Source organism: Pongo pygmaeus, chromosome 1 (genome assembly GCF_028885625.2).
Source record: "Pongo pygmaeus isolate AG05252 chromosome 1, NHGRI_mPonPyg2-v2.0_pri, whole genome shotgun sequence".
In the NCBI taxonomy this organism is placed as follows: domain Eukaryota; kingdom Metazoa; phylum Chordata; class Mammalia; order Primates; family Hominidae; genus Pongo; species Pongo pygmaeus.
This window is the reverse complement of record NC_072373.2, coordinates 125,842,291-125,857,713: the sequence shown is the minus strand read 5'-3', so window position 1 is coordinate 125,857,713 and position 15,423 is coordinate 125,842,291. Positions and strand designations below refer to the sequence as shown.

The 15,423-nt window shown below is 34.7% G+C and overlaps 1 pseudogene; it reads left to right on the top strand.

The window, feature by feature from the left end:
- The first annotated feature begins 1,133 nt into the window (after positions 1 to 1,133).
- Positions 1,134 to 15,050, top strand: LOC129042561 (AP-1 complex subunit beta-1-like; annotated as a pseudogene).
- Positions 15,051 to 15,423: the final 373 nt, after the last annotated feature.

Genomic DNA, 15,423 nt, shown 5'->3' with positions numbered 1-15,423 from the left:
GTAGGGTTGTTTTTTTCCTTCAGCAGTTTAAATATGTTATTTCAATGTCTTTTTTTCCTCCGTTATTTCTAATGAGAAGTTGGCCATTAATTGTATCATTTGGTTTATTTGATGTATACTTTCAAGAATTTTCTTTGTTTTAGCTTTTATCTGTTTGATATATTCAGGTATGATACTCTCTGTGTTTCTGCTGTTTGGGGTTCATTGAAGTTGTTAGATCTGTAAATTAATCTTTCTTGTCAAATTCTGAGCATTTGGAATCACCATCACTACAGGTGTTTTTCTGATCCTTTATGTTTCTATTCATTTCCTGGAACTCCAATTCACTTACATTGAAATGCTTCCTTTTGTTCCACACACCACAAAATATCTGTTTGTTTATTTTTTTCATTTTTTTCTTTCCGTTTTTTGAATTTTAAAATTTCTGTTGCTTTATCTTTAGGCTTACAAATTCTTAATTTATTTCAAGTTGCTTGTTAAACAGCAGAGATTTTAATTTCAGCTATTACATTTTTGAGTCCTCTAATTTACACTCATTTCTTTTTTTTACAATTTACAATCTTTTTCTACAATTTACAATTTTATTTTATAATTTACAACTTCCATTGAGATTTCTTATTATTTGTTGCATGTTTTCCTTTGATTATTTGGACATGGATTCCTTAATTTCTTCGAATATATACATAATATCTACTTTTATAGATAATAAGAGATATCTACTCTAACATCTAGATCCACCTGAAGTCAATTTCTACTTGCTGTTTTTTTTTTTTCCTGGTTATTGTTCCCTTTCCTATTTCTTTGTCTAGTTCATGAATAGCAATTCAATTAATAATTATACGTGATAGATATATATCCATTTTGGGCATTCTTTTGTTCTCCTGAAGGCTGTTTTTTGTTTATTTTAGTAGTCAATTATCTTATCTGCACTCAAATTGTGAAATAGGTCTCCACTGTGTTATGCAACATTTATTAGTCCGTACTCACACTGCCATAAGTAACTACCTGAGACTGGATAACTTACAAAGAAAAGAGGTTTAATTGGCTCACAGTTCTGCAGGCTGTACAGAAAGCATGGCTGGGGAGGCCTCAGGAAACTTTGAGTTATAGCAAAAGGTGAAGGGGAAGCCAGCATGGTTTACACGTCTGAGCAGGTGGAAGAGGGTGAGGTGGGAGGTACTACACATTTCTAAACAACCAGATCTCGCGTAACTCACTCGTTGTCACAAGAGCTGCACCAAAAGGGAAATCCTCTCCCATAATCCTATCACCTTCCACCAGGACCCACCTCTAACATTAAGGATTACAATTCGACATGAGATTTGAGTGGGGACACACACCCAAACCATATCACAGCCTCTCATGTATCTGCTCTGTTTTTTTTGCTTTTGTTTTTTTTTTTTTTTTGTCTGATTCCTTTGGGATCTCCCCTATGTCTGCATAGTTCAGACATTACTTAGTGATTCTAGCAGAGGATGTGCTCAGGAACCTCAAACTAATACTGTAAGTTTTCCACCCCTACCACCCCAGCTATATGCGAGTTGAGGATTATATACAAAGTTTCAGCAAGTTCATATTCTCCCCAGGCTTTCAATTTTCACTGAGCTCTCTGGGGTTTCTCACACATTTTCATTTTAGCTCCAGCCAATTGTATTTGAAAAATTTATTATTTCAGTTCTTCTCTGGCTCTCCTGATTCTAAATATTCCCACTGAATTTCTACTTGCTCTTCTAACCACCCTGATTTGAGTCCACCACCAGCATCAAGTAAAGCTGTGGGATTTTACCAACCAAACTGATAAGATGGAAATGCCTATAGGCAAGAATGCTACAGACTCATTTTTTAATCTAATGCAGTACCCGTTTTTTTTTTCTTTTTCTGAGTAAACACTGCTCAAGTTGTCCTGAAATTTGTTTTAAAAATGTTTACCTGTTTTACACTTTTTTCTGTTGAGAAGAATAGATCCTCCCCTGATAACAATTGTCAGGAGAAAATACTTTCTTTACTGATAATACACCAGAAAAAACATTTGAGATAGTTAACGCATTTTTAAAAAACTCTAAAATAAACAAACCTATTATAGTGTAGTTACTACAGACAGGTTAATATAATTCCCAAAAGAAATACTTAACGCAAGCCATCAGAACAGTTTAAGTTGCTTTAAAAAATAATTTATTTTTGCATCCAAGAGTTCCATAATTTAAAACAAAATCTATTAATGAATTATATTCACTTTATGTAATCCATATAATACTACCAGTCTTATGAAATATACTACTTGCACAATGTAAGCATTATAGCTTGTAAAGACTCAACACCAAAGACGGATATACATGAGGCTTTCCTTTGTATGAATGAGGGAAATAAAAAAAAATTAGACTTAAAAAATCCATGATACACTGAAGCATCAAATTTTATTTTCATATTAATGAAACATGTCTAGGCACAAAGTAATTATTATTTTTGCAGTAAAGAGAAATCTGTTTTAAGAAAATAATATATCTTGATAATAATACATATTCTACTTTTATTGGGTCCTTATTATAGAACAAGTACTATGCTAATCTTCTACATAGATCTTATCATTTGACCCTCACAATTGCCTTTTGGTGGGTGCCATTAGCAGAGTTTAATTCAGAGCTGTAGAATGACAGCATTGCCTTCCCATGCACATTATTAAAGTTTTGGAAGAAAAAAAAAGCTGGCATATCTCTTTTTATTCTGTATATTGAGAATTATTTAAATTACTAACAAAACATTCTCAACATCTATTTTTAAAATGCCCTTAAAGTTTAGCCTTTTTTCTTCATGTAGTAACTTTAGTGTACTCATCATTGTGAAGAAAAATGAAGTACAGAGCCTTTAGAATATGAGCGGTAATAACTTGGTGAATGATTTGAGCAATAATGCAAACTTTAGCAGGAAACATACAGGTCTAATGCTTTTAGTTTGGAATGCATATGATTAAGTATCTGATCTAAGTTTTATATAAATGAAAGTGAATAATAAAGAAAAACCCTAGAAACTACTAATTCCTCTATTTTGTTTCCTGAAATTTTACTTCATTCCATTTATACCTTAAACTAAATATATGCCTTAGCCTGGACAAATCTATTTCCTCTTTTCCATTGTTTGACTTTAATCTGTATTTCTATGGGCTCTGATTGCCTGGGTCCCAGCATTTTGTGTGTGTGTGTATGATTCTGTGTACACTTACTTCATTTGTATTTATTTATTTATTTCCAATTATTTTATTTTTACAAAAAGTATTTGCCAGAAGTCAAATGAGCAGAGGGACTCCTTTAAATCTATACCCTTCTTGTTTTTACTCGGAGGAAAGGTCTATAGAAAGTGAGATCACTAAAGGAAAGAGTCTAATTAAGAAAGTAAAAGTAATAGTATTTTCTGATGAGAATTTAAGGAATTGTCACCTTGATTGACAACTGACTAAATCTCTGTAATTTACCCCATCATATTTGAATTTATTTCCATTTCACATGGGCCCTGGTTTCTTTTACCTGTGAGTCTAATGTAAGAACCACTGGCCTCCATTCATTTTCAGTCTATCACTAACTAAACTTCCAGGATGACACTTTCATCACAACCGCTGCATCTTCCCACTGCCCCACCATTTCTGAGTTTCTCAAACATTAAAATTGAAGACCTAGGTCTGGCATTTTGTGCCTTTCTTTGTTGCTTTTGACTTTCGCATTTGGTGCTCAAACATAAATACAGTTTTCCTTAGTGTGTCAAATAATTTATTTTATGCTGTCTCCTATGTTTGAGTCACTTTCTTCATCTGTCTGCCAGCATTCAGTCTTCAGTGAAAGTCAATTTTCAGATTTCTTTGCTCTAAGAATATTTCTCCAGCTGAGAAAAGATTTGTCCCAGTTTTGTGACACCCTTTCAAAATGTCAGGCAGTTTATACAAATTTTTAACCTGAAAAATTGTATTTAATCCTGTCAGCAACCTTGTGTAACGAGTGTATCATTCGTTCTATTATGAACATGAAGAACTAAAGTTGTTTTAAAACAACAATATTGATAAATATTTCATAAGAGAAAAATTTCTCAGATTCAAGTTCTCTGTCTTTCATGACCAGAAATTTTTTCATTATGCAACTTTGCTCATACTGTAAGGTGCTCTGGAAAGTGAGGTAGAGTAATACACCTGGGAAATTCAGTTAATTTAACTAGAAGTTAATTTCCTTAATTGTAAAGTAGACATCCCAAAAACACAATTTATCAGATTGTGGGAATAATTTTTATGTTAATAATAATACCCACATTTAATTGAGTAACTATTTTGTGCAGATATGTGGACATTTTGTTTTAGCTCATTAATCTTCACAGCAATATGTAGACTGCTTATATTCTTATCTAACGTGCATTCCTTTACTTGCAAACTGGATTGTATTCCTTCTTGAAGCTCAAGGATGCTATACTCTGACTAGGGTCTCCTTTTTCTCTTCACCTATCTTTTTTCCAGAGATCATTTGACTTTGCCCCTTCCTTCCACCAAAGCAGGTCTTATTAAAATTATAGTTTTTGCTCTCATCAAAGTTATCAGTGAACACATGTTTCTTAATTTAATGGTGCATTTTCAGTCTGCTCTATTCTATCAGCAGCATTTGACACAACTAATCCTCAGTTTTTCTTGAAATATTTTCTCTATCTGGCATTCAAAACACTGGTCTTCTAGTTTTCTCCTTACTTTGTTGGCCACTGCTTTCCTGAATAACCTTGAGTTTTCTGTCTTTAAACTTTGAAGAACAGCTGGTTTTAGTATTTTTCTTTCTTTTCTCCAACTGTACGTATAGCCTAGCCTATTCTTCTGAGATTCATGGATTAAATAACAAACATATATGCTGATTACTTCTAAATTTATTTACCCAGCTAGGAGCATTCTTCTGTATTATAGATTTATGTATCGACCAATCTATTTGACTTTTCCACCTTGATATTTTAAAGTTATCTCAAATATTGCATACAAATCCAAGTTCCTTGATTTTCATATACAGTCCTAAACCTGCTTCTTCCTGTCTTCCTCCATTCTTCTCTATCCTTTCAGTTACTTAAACCATTCATTTGTTTCCTATTGCTGTTGTATCAAGTTAGGACAATTTTTATAGCTTAAAGCAACACAAATATATTCTCTTACAGTTCTGGAAATCAAGTTTCAAGCAAGTTTCATTAGGCTGAAATCAAGATGTTGTCAGGGCTGGTTTGTACTGGCTTAAAGGTATAATTCATTCTCTTACCTTTTCCAATGTCTAGAGGTTGTCTTTATTGCTGGCTCCTGACACTAAATTACATAGGATTTTCTCCCTTTGTTTCTGTCATCACGTAGCCCTCTTCCTCTCTCATTCTTCCTGAGTCTTCCTTAAAATATTTTTTTCTGGTTACACTGAGCTTGTCCTGAAAATCTAAAATACTCTCCCCATCTCAACATCTTTAACTTAATCTCAACTGCTAAATCCCTTTTGCCATATAATTTAACATTCACATGTTCCTGGGATTAGCACATATTCCAAATGCAGTTAATTCAGCCCACAATAGACTATATGCTTTGGAGTCATTCTTCACTGCTCTCTTTCTCTCACAAACCACATCAACAAATCCTACTATATATACACATATGTTTTTGAAACTGGGCCTTGCCCTGTCACCCAGGCTGGAGTGCAGTGACACCAGCATGGCTCACTGCAGCTTTGACCTCCTGGACTCAAGTGATCCTCCCACCTCAGCCTCCTGAGTAACTAGGACTACAGGTGCCCACTACCACACCTGGCTATAGTTTTCCAAATTTTTATAGAGACAGAGTCTCACTATGTTGCCCAGGCTGGTTTTGAACTTCTCGGCTCAAGCAATCCTCCCACATTGGCTCCCAAAGTGCTGAGTTTACAGGCACAAGTCACCACACCCAGCCCTAATTCTACTTTTGAAATGTACCCATAATCTGACCACTTCTTATCACCTTCTCTGACCCCAAATTGTTGAAATCACTGTAATCTGGCTTCAAGGACAACCTCCAACTAATCCCCTTGCTTCTAACCTTGCCACTATATGGTTCATTCTTCTCCCACATCTTATATCATACACTTTTCTAATGGTTTCTGATCCCTCTGAGAATTACATTTAAAATGCTCATCATGGTTTACATGTTTCTAAATAATGCTTCCAGTTTATCTGCCTGCCCTTGCTCTATTACTTGCTCCCTCACACATTCCACTATAGCCACACCTGTCTCTTTGCATGATCAATCATAGGGCCTTTGAGATTATATTCTTGTATCTGGATCATTTTTCCTTAGATGATTTCACAAGGGTGGATCTCTCATTACCTTTAAATTTCTCTCACGCTGTAAGACAAATTTTCCTTAAAACATTATTGTGAAGAGTAGAATGTCTCAAGTACTTTTTCTTATCTTGTTCTGTTTTTCTTTTTAATACTTATTACCACCTGACACATTATAAATTTCTTTCTTTAACAATTTCCTGATGATCTCTTCCCAAAGTCTAGGATAGCAGCCCTGTATCCACATGGCCAGATGATGCTTGCTGTACTGTAAACAATTATTAAGTATGTGTTGAATGACTGAACAAATGAATGAGTTAATGAATTAATGAATACAAAACACTGAAGTTAGAGGTAGAGATCATTTTCCTTGCTTCACAGGCAAGAAAACTGAAGCCAAATTGAGATACATGCACTGAATTATGAGAAGAGACAGAACTTGGATTTGAGCTCATGTTTTCTGACTCCAAACACTAGCTTAAGCTGTACATTACAATGACATGCTCAGTAAGTGGTGCAACCATGCTAAAAGAATGTAAAGATTTTAAGTTTTGGAACTCTTTACTGCATATGTATGATATATAGTTAATCTCTACCAGCAATGAGCAAGTTTGTACTGATTTTTAAAATTTATCTTAAAATGTCTTTAACATCTTCTCTAAGAGGCCACAGATATGTTAAATAAAGCTTCTTAAGTAAGACATATGTATACATTATACTTGTTTACTGTGGTTTTAAGACTGCTTGCCTTGTCTTTTCTCACGGTGCCCGTGGCTCCTTCTCTTAAGTGTTTGTCCCACTTTCCTCCTCTATCCTATGAAGAATGGAAGAAACACCTTCTCTATCCCCTCATTCTACTTTATCTTTCTTCACAAAATTTCTTTCCACTAACAATATCATTGTATTAAATATTTACTTATTCATTTGCTTAATGTTTATCTCTAACACCAGACTATAAACCGAGTAAAGGTAGGGATTTAAAAATTATATCTTTTAATATATTTAAATATATTGTTAAATACTATTTTTATGTTATCATTATTCATTCATTCACTCATCCATTTTACTTTACTAGAAGCACTGAATAAATATTTTTGAAAGATAATTCCAGTAGAAGTGCATATAGGCTGTTATTTAACAGTTTATTGGCTGTAAGTTAGCAGATATTTTATACTTGGTTAGGAATTTATTCATTCACTCCACACAGTTTTACTTAGAGCCTACTATATGCTAGGAATGAAATTACGTGCTAGGTGAAAAGAAAAGAAACTAAGCACCAATGACTAATATTTATTATAACACCAATACATTGTCAAAAATACTTTGTAACTTAGCTTCTAGTATGGTTGGCTTCTCTCTCCCATTTTCACTAAGAAACAAATGCAATAAGGAGAACATTAAAATAGCACCAGTCTAGAAGTTTGAATTCATAAGTTTAAGAAAAGTCCTTAGACCAGTGTTTTCAATGCATTCTCCATATGGTACTGTAGTCTAAAACTTTTCTCGGTAACAATGTCAGAGGATGAAACTTTCAGATACTGAATGCAAGTGACCAACGTTCTTTTATTATGAACAACCCATTATTCTTATATTCACAGAATTGGAATAGTAAGTGTAAGTTAGAGGTGGTTACTAAGGCCCTTTGCCGGTAAGAGTGAGAACTGCGGTTAAAAAAAAAAAGGCTGCCTATGGGGTCAATTGCTTAAGGCAATCAAACTTCTAGGCTGTGAGAGGCTAGGCATTATTGAGTTTACACCATTTCCAGTCCCCTTAATAAGAATTGGTAACCACTTAACGATTTTTGGAAGGAGCTCTTGTAAAAATAAAGAGTACATATTTGCTTGGAGTGTTCCTTTTCCATAAATTCTTTAAGAATCAAGCATGGCAGGAGTAGGTATAGGAAGGATTACGGACACATTCACCTCTAACAACAGCCTTGCCTAGAAGGCCCAAAAGTGATGACTATACACTCAAGAATTTGGACTCAACATAGAGACTCACATAAAAAAGGAGAAATTACATTGAACAAGGATCCCACTTTGACTGGTGCTGCCTGAATAGATTGTAAGTAGCAACTTAAAAGGTATAGAGTCCTTTATATGCCAGGAATTCTCTTTTCTAAATAGGCAGAACATGGCTTTAGAGTACAGGCTGTGGACTCTTCAGTAGCCTGTGTTAGGATTTCAGTTTTAAGAGCAAGTAATTATCTTTTCTGGCAAACTTGGAGGGATGATTTGTCTAATAACTAAACTTGGATATTGTTGTGTTTTGTTTAAAAGTTTTTTGAAGTGCCACAACCACACTGTTTCAACCAAATCCTCTTGTTTGCCTGCTCTATGCTGTTTACAGTAAATTTAAAAACCAAAACGGAACAACCTAATAGAGAAGACCAGCCCTTAGTGATTTATTGACTACCAGGTATCCACAGCCTGACTTGCCACCATCTGTCTTGACTAGATGGCTCCTGTGAATATCAGAAAACTATGTTCATGAAGATTTCTGAGATGTGGATTCAATTACGGGAGGTGAGTGCAAAAAATAGATTGCATGTGGTAAACTAACTATATGGAAAGATTTCCTAAGCTAATATGAAGAGATAAAAATTGAACGCAATCATCACGAACTCAAAGGTGTGTGTATGTATGTGTGTTTGTGCATGTGTGTTTTCAAGCCTCTGCCTAAACTGCTTGGTATGTCTAGAACTTCTTACACAAATTCTAAGAATCTTTGTTAGCAGATCAGGGAATGCACGTATTACAGGATACAATTCCTAAGCAAAAACTGTTACTGGGGAAAATTATCACAGCCTCAAAGAAGTATGTAATACATTTTAAAAGAGGCTTTGATAGTACCTTAGGAGAAACTCTGGGAAAATGCAGAAATCTAGAGCAGAAGTTTTAGGCAAAAATGATTGATAGAGGCTGGGCATGGTGGCTCACGCCTATAATCCCAGCACTTTGGGAGGCTGAGATGGGTGGATCACATGAGGTCGGGAGTTTGAGACCAGCCTGGCCAACATGGTGAAATCCCATCTCTACTAAAAATATAAAATTAGCCAGGTGTGGTGGCACACATCTGTAAATCCCAGCGACTTGGGAGGCTAAGGCATGAGAATCACTTGAACCTGGGAGGCAGAGGTTGCAGTGAGCAGAGATCTTGCCACTGCACTCCAGCCTGGGTGATAGAGGAGACTCCATCTCAATAAAAAATAAAAATAAAATAAAAAAAGAGTGTGATCGAGGATCTCTGTTTTTCCCTAAAACTCTGTGCACTTGGGCTTTGAAAGATAGTTCCAATTTAAAAATCTTTTGAGTCTGATTTTCTTTTGTGGTACATATGAGAAAAAGAAGAACATCAGGCCAGGAGAGCCTGTGTCCTATTCTGCTCAAGTTGCCATAACAAAATGCAATCAATTGGATGGCTGAAACAACAGAAATATATTTTCTCACTGATTACAGTTCAACAGTATTTAGTTTCTAGTAAGGGTTTTCTTCCTGGCTTGTAGATGGCCATGATATCATTGTGTGCTCGTATGACCTCTTGTTTGTGTGCTGGGAAAGAGACTGCTGTGGTGTCTCTTCTTATAAAGGGCACCAGCCCTGTTGGATTAGAGCCACAATTGATTAAATCATTTAACCTTTATCATCTCTTTCTAGGCCCTATCTTCAAATACTATTTTTACTATTTTATTCTATACTATTTATTATACTATTTATTTATTATATTCCTATTTGAGGTTATGGATTCAAAATTTGAATTCTGGAGGGAAACAATTCAGTCTATAGCGGCATAGAAAATACTTTTGCCACTTGATGCAATGCAGAGAGAAATTCAGGAAATTGGGTCTGCAGACACTGTAAGGACAAAGATCATACATACAGGGCTGCCTGTTGCAAATATTGGATCTTCAGCACGAGAGTAGCATGGATGTTATGTTTCTGAATTTCTAGGCTAGGAAATGCTAGGGTGAAGGTAGAGTGAAGAACATATGTTCATGCTTATAGAAAAAAATTATACCACCACTAAACGAAAAGGAATACTTCAAGAAGATTTAGTAAGTGAAGGAGTCACAAGAGTAAATTTGTTAATTTGCTTCTGTGGGAGTCTTTCAGGAGCCATGTGTACAGTTTTTGGATTTCTCACTAGCACTACATTCCTCAAAGGCTAGATTAAGGATGATATTGTAGGAGGAACACAAATATGTTTATTCTATCCACCTCTTATAGTTTTATTTTCTTTAATATTTATTTTTAGTTTATGGTAAAACATACGTAACATAAAACTTACCATGTTAGCCCTCTTTAAGTATGCAGTTAAATGGCATTAAGTATGTTTATATTGTTGTGCTACCATCACCACCATGCATCCACAGAATTTTTATTTATTTTGTGAAACTGAAACTCTGTATCCATTAAATGATAACTTCCTATTTCCCCCTCCCAGAAGCCCTGAGAAATAAGCATTCTACTTTCTGTCTCAATGAATGTGGCTTCTCTAGATACCTAAGTGTAATCCTCGTATTTGTCCTTTTGTCAATGGCTTATTTCACTCAGCATAATGTCCTTAAGATCCATTCATGCTTTAGCATGTGCCAGAATTTCATTTCTTTTTAAGGCTGAATAATATTTCATTGTGTGTATATAATTATATTTTGTTTATCCATTGACTGTCTCCTACCTTTGATCTATTGCAAATAATGCTGCTATGAAAATAGTTGTGTAGATATCACTTCATGTCCCTGCTGTCAATTGTTGGAGGTATATAACCAATGTGGAATTGGTAGATCACAGGATGATTCTACGTTTAACTTTTGGAGGAACTGCTATACTGTTGCCCACAGTGGCTGTACCATTTTACATTCCTACCAACAAAGCACAAGAGTTCCAGTGTCTACACATCTTCATCAATGCTTGTTATTTCCTGTTTCTTTTATAATAGCCACCCTAAAGGGTGAGAAATGGTATCTCACTGTGGTTTTAATTTGCATTTCTCTAATTATTAGTGATGTTGAGAATATATGCATGTACTTACTGACATTTGTATATCTCCTTTTGGAGAAACATTTATTTATTTACTTTGCCTATTTTAAAATTTGGATTGCTTGTGTTTTTGTTGTTGAGTTTTAGAAATTCTCCCTATATTCTGGATATTAATCCTTTAGCAGATACGTTATTTGCAAGTATTTTTTCTCTCTAATTCTGCATGCTGCGCTTTTACTCTGTTGATAGAGTCTTTTTTGCACAAAGATAAAAATATTTTTGATGTCTAATTTGCCTACTTGTTTTGCCTTTGCCTTTGGTGTCATGGCCAAGAAAATATTGCTAAGTCAAACGTCATAAAGCTTCTTCCTATGTTTTCTTTTTAAGAATTTTATAGTTTTTAGGTCTTATGTTTATGTCCTTGATCTGTTTTGTGTTAATTTTTTAATATAATATGGGTTAAGGCTCCAATTTTATTCTTTTGCATGTGGATTTCCAATTTTTCTGACAAAGTTAGTTTAAAAGACTTAATTTCTACTGAATGGCCTGGGAAATCTGGCTGAAAGTCACTTGTAAATATATATAAGGGTTTATTTCTGGGTTCCCTATTCTATTTCATTAATCATCTATCTATCTTTGTGCCAGTGCCACACTGTTTTGATTGCTGTAGCTTTGTAATATGTTTTAAAATCAGAATGTAGAAGATAAGTATCTTAATTCATCTTTTCCAAGATTGTTTTGGCTGTTCAGAATTCCTTGAGTTTACATGCAAATTTTAGGATAGATTTTTCAATTTCTGGGAAAAAAGTCATCATTGGTACTCTGATAGAGATTGCATTGAATTCGTACATATCTCTGGGTTAGTGACATCTTAACAATATTACATTTTGCAGTCTATGAAATCAGTATGCCTTAATTTATTAATGTCTTTAAAATATCTTTCAGTAATGTTTTATAGTTTTCAGTGTACAAGTCTTTCACTATCTTGGTTTAATTTATTCCTAAGAATTTTATTTTATTATTTTCAATAGTATTATAAATGAAACAGTTTTTATTTTATATTGTTCATTGTTAGTGTATAAAAATGCAACTAATTTTTTTGTGTTAAATTTGTATCCTGCAACTTTGCTGAATTTATTATTTCTAAAAGTTTCTTGTGAAATATTTAGGGTTTTGTTCTTATAAAATTATCCTGTTTGTGAACGGAGTTAATTTTACTAATTCATTTTCAATTTGAATTCCTTTTATTTCTTTTTCTTGCCTAATTATCATGGCTAGGACTTCCAGTACTATGTTGAATAGAAATGACAAAAAGTGAGCATTATTGTCTTGTTTTTAATCTTAATGGTAATGCTTTCAGTTTTTCACCATTGTGTATGAGGTTAGCTGGGTTTTTCATACATGGCCTTTCTTATGTTGAAGTGATTTCCTTCTATTCCTAGTTGGTTGATTGGTCATGTAGCAGTGTGGAATCTTATCATCTTGTCAATTTTTTTACATCAATTGAGATGACTTGTGGTTTAGTTTCCCCTTCACTCTGTTAATGTATTACATTGATTGATTTTTATATATTAAACCGTGCTTACATTCCAGGAATAAATCCCACTGGTAATGGTGTATAATATTTTAAATGAGCTATTGAATTCAATTTGCTAATACGTTTTTGGTGAGTAACTCATTTATCATGCTATTCGTCTACAGATTTATTTTTCTGTATTTTCTTGATTAGGCTTTGTTATCAGTTCAATACTTTACTCAGAATGGGCTTGAAAGTGTTCTCTCCTCTTCAAATTTTCAGAAAAGTTTGAGGAGAATGGGTGTTAATTCTTCTTTAAATGTTTGAGAAAATTTCCCTATTAAGCTATCTAGTCCTGGGCTTTACTTTGCTGGGAGGTTGTTGATTACTGATTTAATCTCCTTGTTAGTTATAGGTCTATTCAGATATTCTACTTTTTCGTGATTCAGTGTTGGTAGGTTTTGTTTTTCTAGGAACATGTCTATTTCATCTAAGCTATTAAATTTTTTGGAGTGCAATTTATCTTAGTACTCTCTTGTAATATTTTTATATCTTTAGAAATAGTAGTAATGCTCTATTTCATTTCTGACGTTACTTTTTGAATCTTCTCTTTTTCTTAGTCCATCTAGTTAAAAGTTTGTCAATTTTGTTGAACTTTCCAAAGAACCAACTCTTGCCTTTATTATTTCTATTGTTTTTCTATTATTGATTTTGCTTATCTCTGTTATAATTTTTATTATTTCCTTTTTGAGCTAGTTTTGTGTTTAGTTTGTTTTTCTATTTCTAGTTTGCTAAAGTGTAATGTTAGGCTTATTGATATGAGATCTTTCCTCCTTTTTAATATAAGCATATATTTACAGCTATAAATTTTTCTCATAACACTGTGTTTCCCACATCCTGTAAGTTTTGGTATGTTATGCTATAATTTTCATCTGTTTCGAGATATTCTATAATTACCCTTATGATTTCTTTTTTGATCCACTTGTTGTTTAAGAGTGTGTTGTACAGAATTCTGATAATCCTGACCTTTGAGACGGGGGCTATATTTATTGGTGTCTTCTCTCTCAACTGACCTAGTCACAGCTAAACAAGTAGTCTTGTCTGAGAAGCCACTGATCTCTGAGGAGACAGATCTTATTGAGCTAACTCTACTGGAGAGCTCATGTGCCGCATTGGTTCTTTGGCCTCTGCGTATCATAAGCCTCCAAATATTTTTGTGGAAGGAAGTCATAGAATCCATTGTAAATAGTTACCAATTCATCATGGGAGCACTGATTCAGGTGACAGCCCTGTTGGTACCACTGCAACTGAACTGAAACAGCCTCAGGTTATCCCCTCATAAGGTGATCTTCTCAGGGATCTTTTAAACCTTGACCCCAGTCAACCAGTCAATGTGCCACAGGTGTCCTCCATGCAGATGGGAGCAGTGGATCTCTTGAGAGGAGGACTAGGTAGTCTGGTGGGACAATCCTTCATCCTATCCAGGGTGTCTGCAACCTTTGTTTCTTCACCTACACCTGCTGTGGTCAGCAGTGGACTGAATGACCTGTTTGCGCTCTCCACAGGGATAGGCATGGCACCTGGTGGGTATGTGGCTCCTAAGGCTATTTCTGGCTACCTGCATTACAGGATAAAGGCTTAGAGATTTCAGGAACATTGACTCACCACCAAGGGCACATCTACATGGAAATGAATTTCACCAATACAGCTCTGCAGCATATGACAGATTTTGCAATCTAGTTTAACAAGAATAGCACTTTTCTGGCCATCCATACACCACTGATGCCAAACCAGAACATTGATATCTCTCTGCCTCTCAACACCTTGGGCCTAGTCATGAAGATGACTGAATAACCTGCAGGTGGCTGTGAAAAACAATATTGATGTCTTCTACTTCAGCTGCCTCACCCCACTCAGTGTGCTTTTTAGAAGATGGCAAAATGGAGCACCAGGTCTTTCTTGCAACAGGAAAGGATATTCCCAATGAAATGAACTTCAGTTTTAGATTAAGGAATGTCATTTAAATGCTGACATTGTCGCCAGCAAGTTGCAAAACAATAATGTTTATACTATTGCCAAGAGGAATGTGGAAGGGCAGGACACGGTATACCAATCCCTGAAGCTCACTAATGGCATTTGGATTTTGGCTGAGCTACGTATCCACCCAGAAAACCCCCATCATATGCTGTCACTGAAGTGCAGAGCTCCTGAAGTCTCCCAATACATATCAAGTCTAGGACGGCATTTTGAAAAACTAACAAGACTGGTCCACTACCTTCCAATCATGCTGTGATCAGTGCAAACCAAGAACTCTTTTTTTTTTTTTTTTTTAATGATTTCCAGTAAGAAAAGGAATAGTGATTTATTTTCCCCCAACTTTCTAAAAAATCACAAACCTTTATAAAAGTTTAAAAGACAGTACAATGAAAATCCATGTACCCTTTACCTAGAGTCAACATTTTGTTATTTTCCCACATTTCTTTTTTTTTTAATTTTTTTATTATACTTTAAGTTCTAGGGTACATGTGCACAATGTGCAGGTTTGTTACATATATATACGTGTGCCATGTTGGTGTGCTGCACCCATTAACTCATCATTTACATTAGGTATATCTCCTAATGCTATCCCTC